General features: G+C 43.2%; 1 long non-coding RNA gene across 1 annotated transcript; it reads left to right on the top strand.

The window, feature by feature from the left end:
- The first annotated feature begins 1,265 nt into the window (after nt 1-1,265).
- On the top strand, nt 1,266-8,609 carry LOC311602516. The gene is made up of 2 exons (XR_014780773.1): nt 1,266-1,347; nt 6,585-8,609. It is a non-coding gene; the product is annotated as an uncharacterized lncRNA (long non-coding RNA).
- The last annotated feature ends 934 nt before the right edge of the window (nt 8,610-9,543 follow it).

Genomic DNA, 9,543 nt, shown 5'->3' with positions numbered 1-9,543 from the left:
GGAGTAAGAAAAATGTGTGGAGGAAGAGGAGGCGAAGGAAGAGTGAAAAGAAAGAAGAAGAGGAGGAGGAGGAAGAGATGGAGGAGCAGGAGGAGGACGAGAACAGAGGAAGATGAAAAGGAAAAAGGAGCAGAAGAGGAGGAAGAGGAGGAGGAATAAAAAGCGGTGGAGGAAGAAGAGGAAAAGGAGGAGCAGTGAATGAGTGACGAATGAAATAGAAGAAAAAAGAAACATGAAGAGGTTAGAAAAGAAAGAATGGAGATGGAAGGAACATACTGATGGCAAATGAAATAATCAGTAGAAGGAAGTAGGAGGGAGTAGCAAGAAGAGGAGCTATCCAAAGAAAAAGGCTGGAGGATGAATCCGGTGTGAAAAGAAGGTCAGAGGTGAGTGGGACAAAGACTAAAGGGGAAGCAATAAGAAAAACAATACAGGAAGAGAGAAAAAAGAACAAGGGAGAGGAGGGAAGAGTGAGGAAGAAGGAGGAGGAGAAAAATGTGAAGACTGACAAGAAAGAAGTAGAAGGGAGGAGGAATACTAGGAGGAGGAGGGCAGACAGTAAGGATAGAGAATCGAAAGGAGGAATATAAATGAAGAGAGAAGGGGAAGAAAAGGCAATAGAGGTAAACAGGGGAGAATAATGAAGAAGGAAGTGAAATATATAGGTTAGGAGAGTTTTGAAGAGTAAAAGATTACAAGCAGGAGCAACAAGAAATGGAGAAGAGAGTAGAAAAGAGGAAAAGACACAAGGGGAAAGAGAGAGGGGGTATAAGAGATAGAATGGGAAAAAAGAGAGAGGAAACCATAGAGAAGACAAAGCAAGGTTAAGGAGGAATGAAAATAGAAAGGAAGAGACTAGGGAAGAGGAAAGAAGGAAAGATGGACCTTAGGGTGTAAAGAGGGAAGAGAGCAGCAGGGATGAATGAAAGTGGAGGATGGAGAACAGAAGAGGAGGGACTAAGGAAGAGAAGAGATCAGGGGCAAATTGGAAGAGAGATGAGCAGTGAAGTATGAAGATACTGTCAGGGAGAGAGAGGAAGGAAATAAAAAATGGTGAGAATAAGGAGATGGAATGAAAAGGGAAGAGCCAAGGGATGCGAAAGTATTTGTGAAGGCAGCCTAAGGATAATAGAAGAAGACATAAATGGGGTGAGGACAGAAAAAGAAACAAGACAGAACAGGGTAGGTCTAGGGAGTGCCAGAAGGAAGAAAGAGAAGTGTGGTGGAATAAAAGTGAATTAGAAAAAAAAAATGAGGTTGAAGCAAGGAAGATGGACAAAATGGAAAGTAGGAAAATGCTAAACAGGAGAAGGATGAAAAAATGAAGAAGAGGGAGTGTTAAAGACTGTACGGGGGAGGAGAGAGAGAGAGAGAGAGAGAGAGAGAGAGAGAGAGAGAGAGAGAACACAAAAGGAGGAAAGAGGAGAGAGTTGAGTGTGTTAAGAGGAATAACAGAAGAGGAAAGAAGATAGAAGAATATGGAAGGGAGAAGATGGAGGAGAAAAATGAAGGAATGTAGTGATTAGAGAAAGAGGTTAGGGAAGAGTGAAGATGAGCGATTTGGTGAAGGACTCTGAAAGAGGTATGATAGTTGAAGGGCAAAGAGGACAGGATAGGGAAGAATTTGCTGGAAAAAGAGAGAAGGTAAGAGAGAAGTAGGCAGAAGATGAAGTGATAGAGAGGAGGAGTGAAAGAGGAGGGGGTGCAAAGAGGAGAGGTGTAAGTAGAATTTGGGAAGAGGAGGGGCTATGGAAGAGAATGAAGGAAGAAAGATGAAGGAGCAGAGACAAGGAGGGAAAAACAAGGAGAAAGAAAGAGACCAAGGGTTGACTAGGAGGCAGCAGAGAAGAAGAGAAAAGAGGAAATGGTAGAGAAGTTAGAATAAAGATGAGGGATGAGGGATGAGGAGGGAAAGAGGAAGAGACTAAGAAGTGTGTAGAAAGTAGTGAGACGTGTGAAGAAGAGTCAAGATAAAGGAGAAGGAAAGAGAGAAGGGAATATAAATGAAGGAAGGAAGGGAGAAGGGAAGATGTAGAAAGTGAGAGAAGGGTAATGGGAATGGGGAAGGCATAGCAGAGAAGTAGAAGGATGTGGAAAATGAAGGAAAAAGACAATGAAAGGAGGAGAGTTTAAGAGTAAACACAGGTTAGTGGAAAGCACAGTAAAGAGGGGAAACTGGGAGGGGGAAGAGAGAAGTGTGGAGAAGGATGACATGGAGAGATGAGGAAAATAAATGAAAATGAGAGAAGAGGGAAAGGTAGGATAGACTGAAGAGAAGGGAAGCATTCAAAAGAAGGAGGAGGGAAGAAAGAAGAAATGCGAAAAGGAGGAAGAGGAAGGATTGGAAGGAAATGGTTTATGAAAGAAAAAGTAAGATGTCTAAGAAGAGAAGAATATTGAAGGAAATGATAAGACAATAATAGGCAAAAAGAGAGAAGGGAATGGAATGACAATTAAAAAGGTATAAAGAGGAAAAAGGAGCAGAGCGATGATGGAAGAGGATGGTAGAGGAGACAGTTAGGCATAAGGGTCTCTCAGAGTTTCTACTGCTAGGATAAAATTGTTGAGTACAGCAGCTCTTACAAAGAAACTTGTAGTTGGGACTGGATTTCCCAGCGTCAGAAGTTCAGTCCATTCTTGCCATGGCAGAAAGCTTGTTGGTCTGCAGGCAGACATGATGCTGGAGAATTTGATGAGAGTCAGTCATCTGGGTGGGCAGGCAGCATGAAGTGTGACACTGCACCTGGGTTGGGCACCTGAAAGGACAAAGCCCATGCCTGTGACACAAGACTTCTAACAAGACCATACCTACTCTAACTCTAAAATACACCTTTGAACATTGACTTCCCTAGTGCTCTATGGGGGGCAAAAGTGAAATTGTTGAAACCAGTAGAAGCAGATGGGAGGAAAGAGAAGGAAATAGAGAAGTAGAAGTGATGATGAAAGAGAGTAGACAGGAAAGAAGACCAGGGAGGGAACAGAAGGAAAGAGGAAGGTGAAGAGAACAGGAGGCAATAAAAAAGGCAGAAAGAAAATATATTGAGAAGAGAGAGAAGAGGTGGAGAGAGAGACTAGAAGAGTTGATAAAAGAGTGATGGGGACACAGTTGAGGAACGAGGTGGGAATGGGAAGGGAAAGGAGGAGTGTAGAAAAAGTACCGGGGTGAAAGCGTGAGGAGGAAAGAATGAAGGTGAGAAAAGAGAAGGTGGATCATGCAAGAGTCCAGAGGGTGGAAAATGAAAAAGGAGGGCAGATGAGGGAGAATGGAGGCAGAGGGAATGGGAAAGAAAAAGTGGATATAGAAATAGGATGGAGGAAAGGGAAGAAAGGACACAGGACAGGAATGAAGGCAAAGAGGCATGAAGTAGAGGGGAATAGAGGAATGTGCAGAAGAGTACTGAGAAAAGAAGCAGCAGCAGAGAAGTGGACAGAGAAAGATGGAGGAAGGAAGAGTGAAGATGAGGGAAACGGACATATAGGCACAAGGTAAAAAGAGAGAAGAGGATGCAGCATAAAAGATCGGGAAGGGGAGGGTCGACTGAATAGTGTAGTGCTAACTGGAAAGAAGATTCACGGCGAGTGTAGGGCAGAGAGATGAGGCAAAAATTGTAGAGGTGGTGGGATGTGGAAAGGGGATGGAAGAAGGAAGGAATAGGAACCTGGAATATAAAGAAAATATAAGAGAAGAAGAGGAAGGAGTGGAGAGACAAAGTGTGGTGAGAAGGACCGAAAAGGAATAGGAGTGAAGAGGACAAAAGAAAGGGACACAATAGGAAAGAAGAAGCAGCACATAATTGGAAGGAAAAGAGGGGGGAAGATGGAGGATACAAGATGAAGGTGAAGGGATATATAGGAAAGGGGAGTAAACACAGAAAAGCATCTAGAAGCTAGATTGAGGAGGATGAGGGGTAATTGAAAACTGAAGAAGAATTAAGAGAAAAGAGGAAAGAAAAGAGAGGAGGCAGAAGGAGCCAAGGACTAGGAGTGCAAACAAAGAGAGAAATTGAAGCAAATGTAAGGGAGAGCTAACAGGGACTAAGTGAAGAATATACCAAAGAGGGGGGAAGATGTCAGACGTTGGAGGAGGTCAAAGGAAGAAGCAGAAAGGAAGAAGAAGCCAGGATGAAAGAAGGGAGACAGGGAAGGGGGAATGGAAAGGACAAGGAAAATGAAAGACGAAGTAAGATTAGGCAAGAAGAATGATGGCGAAACAGGCAACAGATATATGACTATTGAGGATAAAATGAGAAGAAGGAAATGATGGAGCCAATATTGTAAGAAACAGAGTAAGACAGGAACGAGAGAAAAGGTGGGAAGTGGGAGAGGAGTTAAGAACTAGAGGAAGGGAAGGTAACATGAAAAGGGAAAAAAGAGAAGGGGGAACAGGATGGAAGAATACAGTAGTGTCAAGATGAGAAATGTGAAAGGAAGAAAGAAGCCAAAGAGGAACGAGTGAAACAGAATGTAAAGAGAGGAGGGAAGAGGGGAGGAGAAAGAAAGCAAGAAGAGGGAAGAAAGAGGTGCATGGCAGTTTGAGAAGGCAAAATCAAGGAAGTGGGTTAGTGCAGAATATGAGAAAGGAGGAGAGCTGAGGGAAGGCAAGGGGAACTGTAGTTGATGGCAGGCAGAATAAAAAGGAGCAGGGAAGAGACTGCATGAGGGAACAAATGATATGAGTAAAGGGAAGAGAATAGGACGAAGAGATATTAGTGAATGGAACCTAAAAAGAGAAATGACAGAAGAGGGGACGGGGGAGATGAGAATAGTGGAAGGAAGAGGATGACTGAAACAGGAGATTAAGCAAACAGGAAGATCTGAAATGGATTGATGAAGGACAGTAATGAGTGGAGGAATGTTGACTGTGAAAAAACAGGGGAGAAAAGCAGGGGGAGAAAGGATTATGGAAAAACAGGAGACAGGTGAGAGGAAAGAGGAAAAAAGACGACAATAAGTAGCAAAGAGTAGAGGAGAAGGGCACTAGCGCCACGTATGCAGAAGAGAAGATATGGAAGGAAAAGAGAGGAAGGAAAAGCAACATGGATGGATGATTTAATAAAGATGAAAAAAAGAAAGACAACCAGAAGAAGAAGAGGAGGAGGAAGAATGAAGAGAAAGAAGAAGGAGCAAGAGGTGGAGCATGAAAAAGAGGAGAAAAGAGGAAGAGGAAGAAGAACTGGAACAGGAAGAAGAGGAGGAGTAAGAAAAATGTGTGGAGGAAGAGGAGGCGAAGGAAGAGTGAAAAGAAAGAAGAAGAGGAGGAGGAGGAAGAGATGGAGGAGCAGGAGGAGGACGAGAACAGAGGAAGATGAAAAGGAAAAAGGAGCAGAAGAATAGGAAGAGGAGGAGGAAGAAAAAGCGGAGGAGGAAGAAGAGGAAAAGGAGGAGCAGTGAATGAGTGATGAATGAAATAGAAGAAAAAAGAAACATGAAGAGGTTAGAAAAGAAAGAATGGAGATGGAAGGAACATACTGATGGCAAATGAAATAATCAGTAGAAAGAGGTAGGAGGGAGTAGCAAGAAGAGGAGCTATCCAAAGAAAAAGGCAGGAGGATGAATCAAGTGTGAAAAGAAGGTCAGAGGTGAGTGGGACAAAGACTAAAGGGGAAGCAATAAGAAAAACAATACAGGAAGAGAGAAAAAACGAACAAGGAAGATGAGGGAAGAGTGAGGTAGAAGGACGAGGAGAAAAATGTGAAGACTGACAGGAAAGAAGTAGAAGGGAGGAGGAATACTAGGAGGGGAGGGCAGACAGTAAGGAGAGAGAAGAAGATTTAAAAATGGAAAGGAGGAATATAAATGAAGAGAGAAGGGGAAGAAAAGGCAATAGAGGTAAACAGGGGAGAATACTGAAGAAGGAAGTGAAATATATAGGTTAGGAGAGTTTTGAAGAGTAAAGGATTACAAGCAGGAGCAACAAGAAATGGAGAAGAGAGTAGGAAAGAGGAAAAGACATGAGGGGAAAGAGAGAGGGCGTAGAAGAGATAAAAGGGAAAAAAGAGAGAGGAAACCATAGAGAAGACAAAGCAAGGTTAAGGAGGAATGAAAATAGAGAGGAAGAGACTAGGGAAGAGGAAAGAAGGAAAGATGGACCTTAGGGTGTAAAGAGGGAAGAGAGCAGCAGGGATGAATGAAAGTGGAGGATGGAGAACAGAAGAGGAGGGACTAAGGAAGAGAAGAGATCAGGGGCAAATTGGAAGAGAGATGAGCAGTGAAGTATGAAGATACTGTCAGGGAGCATTGAAGGAAATAAAAAATGGTGAGAATAAGGAGATGGTGTAAAAAGGGAAGAGCAGAGGGATGCGAAAGTATTTGTGAAGGAAACCTAAGGATAACAGAACAAGACATAAATGGGGTGAGGACAGAAAAAGAAAGAACACAGAAGAGGGTAGGTCTAGGGAGTGCCAAAAGGAAAAAAGAGAAGTGTGGTGGCATAAAAGTGAATTAGAAAAAGGAATTGAGGTTGAAGCAAGGAAGATGGACAATATGGAAAGTAGGAAAATGCTAAACAGGAGAAGGATGACAAAAGGAAGAAGAGGGAATGTTAAAGACTGTACGAGGGAGGAGAGAGAGAGAGAGAGAGAGAGAGAGAGAGAGAGAGAGAGAGAGAGAGAGAGAGAACACAAAAGGAGGAAAGAGGAGAGAGTTGATTGTGGTAAGAGGAGAAACAGAAGAGGAAAGAAGATAGAAGAGGATGGAAGGGAGAAGATGGAGGAGAAAAATGAAGGAATGTAGTGATTACAGAAAGAGGGTTAGGGGAAAAGTGAAGACAAGCGATTTGGTGAAGGACTCAGAAAGAGGTATGACAGTTGAAGGGCAAAGAGGACAGGATAGGGAAGAGTTTGCTGGAAAAAGAGAGAAGGTAAGAGAGAAGTAGTCAGAAGATGAAGTGATAGAGAGGAGGAGTGAAAGAGGAGGGTGGCACAAAGAGGACAGGTGTAAGTAGAATTTGGGAAGAAGGGGGGCTATGGAAGAGAATGAAGGAAGAAAGATGAAGGAGCAGAGACAAAGAGGGAAAAACAAGGAGAAAGAAACAGACCGAGGGTTGACTAGGAGGCGGTAGGGAAGAAGAGAAAAGAGGAAATGGTGGAGAAGTTAGAATAAAGATGAGGAATGAGGGTGAAGAGGGACGGTGGATGAGAGACTAGGAGGTGTGTAGAAAGTAGTGAGACGTGTGAAGAAGAGTCAAGATGAAAGAGGAGGAAAGAGGGAAGAGAATATGGATGAAGGAAGGAAGGGAGAAGGGAAGGTGTTTAAAATGAGGGAAGGAGAATGGGAATGGAGAAGGAATAGCAGAGAAGTAGAAGGATGCAGAAAATGAAGATAAGAGACAATGACAGGAGGAGAGTTGAAGAGTATACACAGGTTAGTGGAAAGAGGAGAAAAGAGAGAAAACTGGGAGGAGGAATAGAGAAGTGTTGAGCAGGATGACATGGAGAGATGAGGAAAATAAATGATGATGAGAACAGAGGGAAAGGAAAGATAAACTGAAGAGAGGGGAAGTATTTAAAAGAAGGAGGAGGGAAGAAAAGGGAAGAGAGAAGAAATGAGAAAAGAAGGAGGAGGAAAGATTCTAAGGAAATGGTTTATGAAAGAAAACGTATGATTGCTAAGAATAGAAGAATAGCGAAGAGAAGGAGGAGGTGAAGAGAACAGGAGGAAATAAAAAAAGCAGAAAGTAAATATGTTTAGAAAAGAGAAGAGGTGGAGAGAGAGACCAGAAGGGTTGAGAGAAGAGAGATGAGGACACAGCTGAGGACAGAGGTGGGAATGGGTAGGGAAAGGGGGAGTGTAGAAAAAGTAGCTGGGTGAAAGCGTGAGGAGGAAATAGTGAAGATGAGGAAAGAGAAGGGTGGATGGAAGAGGACAGAGGGTGGGAAATGAAAATGGGGGGCAGATGATGGAGAATGGAGGCAGAGGGAATGGGAAAAGGGAAGGACGAGCTAGAAAGAGGATGGAGGAAAGGGAAGAAATGAAACAGGAGAGGAATGAAGGCAAAGCGGGGTGAAGTAGAGGGGAATAGAGGAAGACGAAGAAGAGTACTGAGGAGAGAAGCAGCAGCAGCTGAGAAGTGGACAGAGAAAGATGGAGGAAGGAAGAGTGAAGGTGAGGGAATTGGAAATATAGGTAGGAGGTGAAAAGAGAGAAGAGGATGCAGCATAAAAGATCAGGATTGGGAGGAGGGGAGACTGAATAGTGTAGGCTATCTGGAAGGAAGATTCATGGTGAGTGTAGGGCAGAGAGGTGAGGCAAAAATTGGAGAGGTGGAGGCATATGGAAAGGGGAGGGAAGAAGGAAGAAAGTGGAAGCTGGAAGGAAGGGAAAATATAAGAGAAGAGGAAGGAGCGGAGAGACAAAGTGTGATGAGAAGGAGAGATAATCAATAGGAGTAAAGAGGCCAAAGAAAGGGACCAAAGAGGAAAGAAGAAGAAGAAGAAGCACATAATAGGATAGAAAACACTGGGGGAAAAGTTGGAGGATACAAGATGAAGGTGAGGGGATATGAAGCAAATGGGAGTAAACACAGAAAAGCATCAAGAGCTAGATTGAGGGCGATGAAGAATAAGTGAAAACTGAAGAAGAATTAAGAGAAAAGAGGAAAGAAAAGAGAGGAGGCAGGAGGAGATAAGGAGCATGAGGGCATGCCAAAAAGAGAGAAGTTGAAGCAAGTGGAAAGAGACAGGAGAGGCAAGAGGGACAAAGTGAAGAATATAGCAAAGACGGGGGAAGATGTAAGGCATTGGAGGAGGTCAATGGAAGAAGCAGAAAGGAAGAAGAAGGCAGGATGGAAGACGAGAGACAGGGAAGCAGGAATGGAATGCAGGAGGAAAATGGAAGATGAGGTAAGAGTAGGCAAGAAGAATGATGAAGGAACAGGGAACAGATATAGGACTACTGAGGTTAAAAAGAGAAGAAGGAAGTGATGAAGCTGGAAAGGTGAGGAACAGAGTAAGAGGGGAAAGAGAGAAAAGTGGGGAAGTGGGAGAGGAGTTAAGAACTAGAAGAAGGGAGGATGACAGGGTAAGGGAGAGAAGAGAAGGGTGAATAGGATGGAAGAATATAGAAGTGTCAAGAAGAGAAAAGTGAAAAGAAAAAAGAGGAGAAAAAGGAACCAGTGAAACAGAATGTAAAGAGAGGAGGGAAGAGGGGAGGAGAAAAAAAGGCAAGAGGAGGTAAAGAAACAGGTGCATGGCAGTTTGCAGAGGCAAAATCAAGGAAGTGGGTTAGTGCAGAATATGAGAAAGGAGGAGAGCAGAGGGACAGCTAAGGGGAACGGTAGAAGATGGCCGGTAGAAGACAAAGGAGCAAGAAAGACACTGGATGACTGAACAAAGATATGAGTGAAGGGAACCAAATAGGAAGAAGAAATATAAGTGAAGAGAAACTAAGAAGAGAAATAAGGCAAGAGGGGAAAGGGGAAAAGTGAAATTTGGGAGGAAGAGGATGAATGAAACACGAGATTAAGCAACAGGAATATTGGAAATAGATTGATGAAGGACAGTAATGAATGGAGGAAAGATGACTGTGAAAAATATGGGAGAAAAA

Source organism: Acomys minous (assembly GCF_964271855.1).
Source record: "Acomys minous genome assembly, chromosome: 7".
Taxonomy (NCBI): Eukaryota; Metazoa; Chordata; class Mammalia; order Rodentia; family Muridae; genus Acomys; species Acomys minous.
Note: the sequence above shows the minus strand (reverse complement) of the source record. Positions and strands in the feature narration are given on the sequence as shown.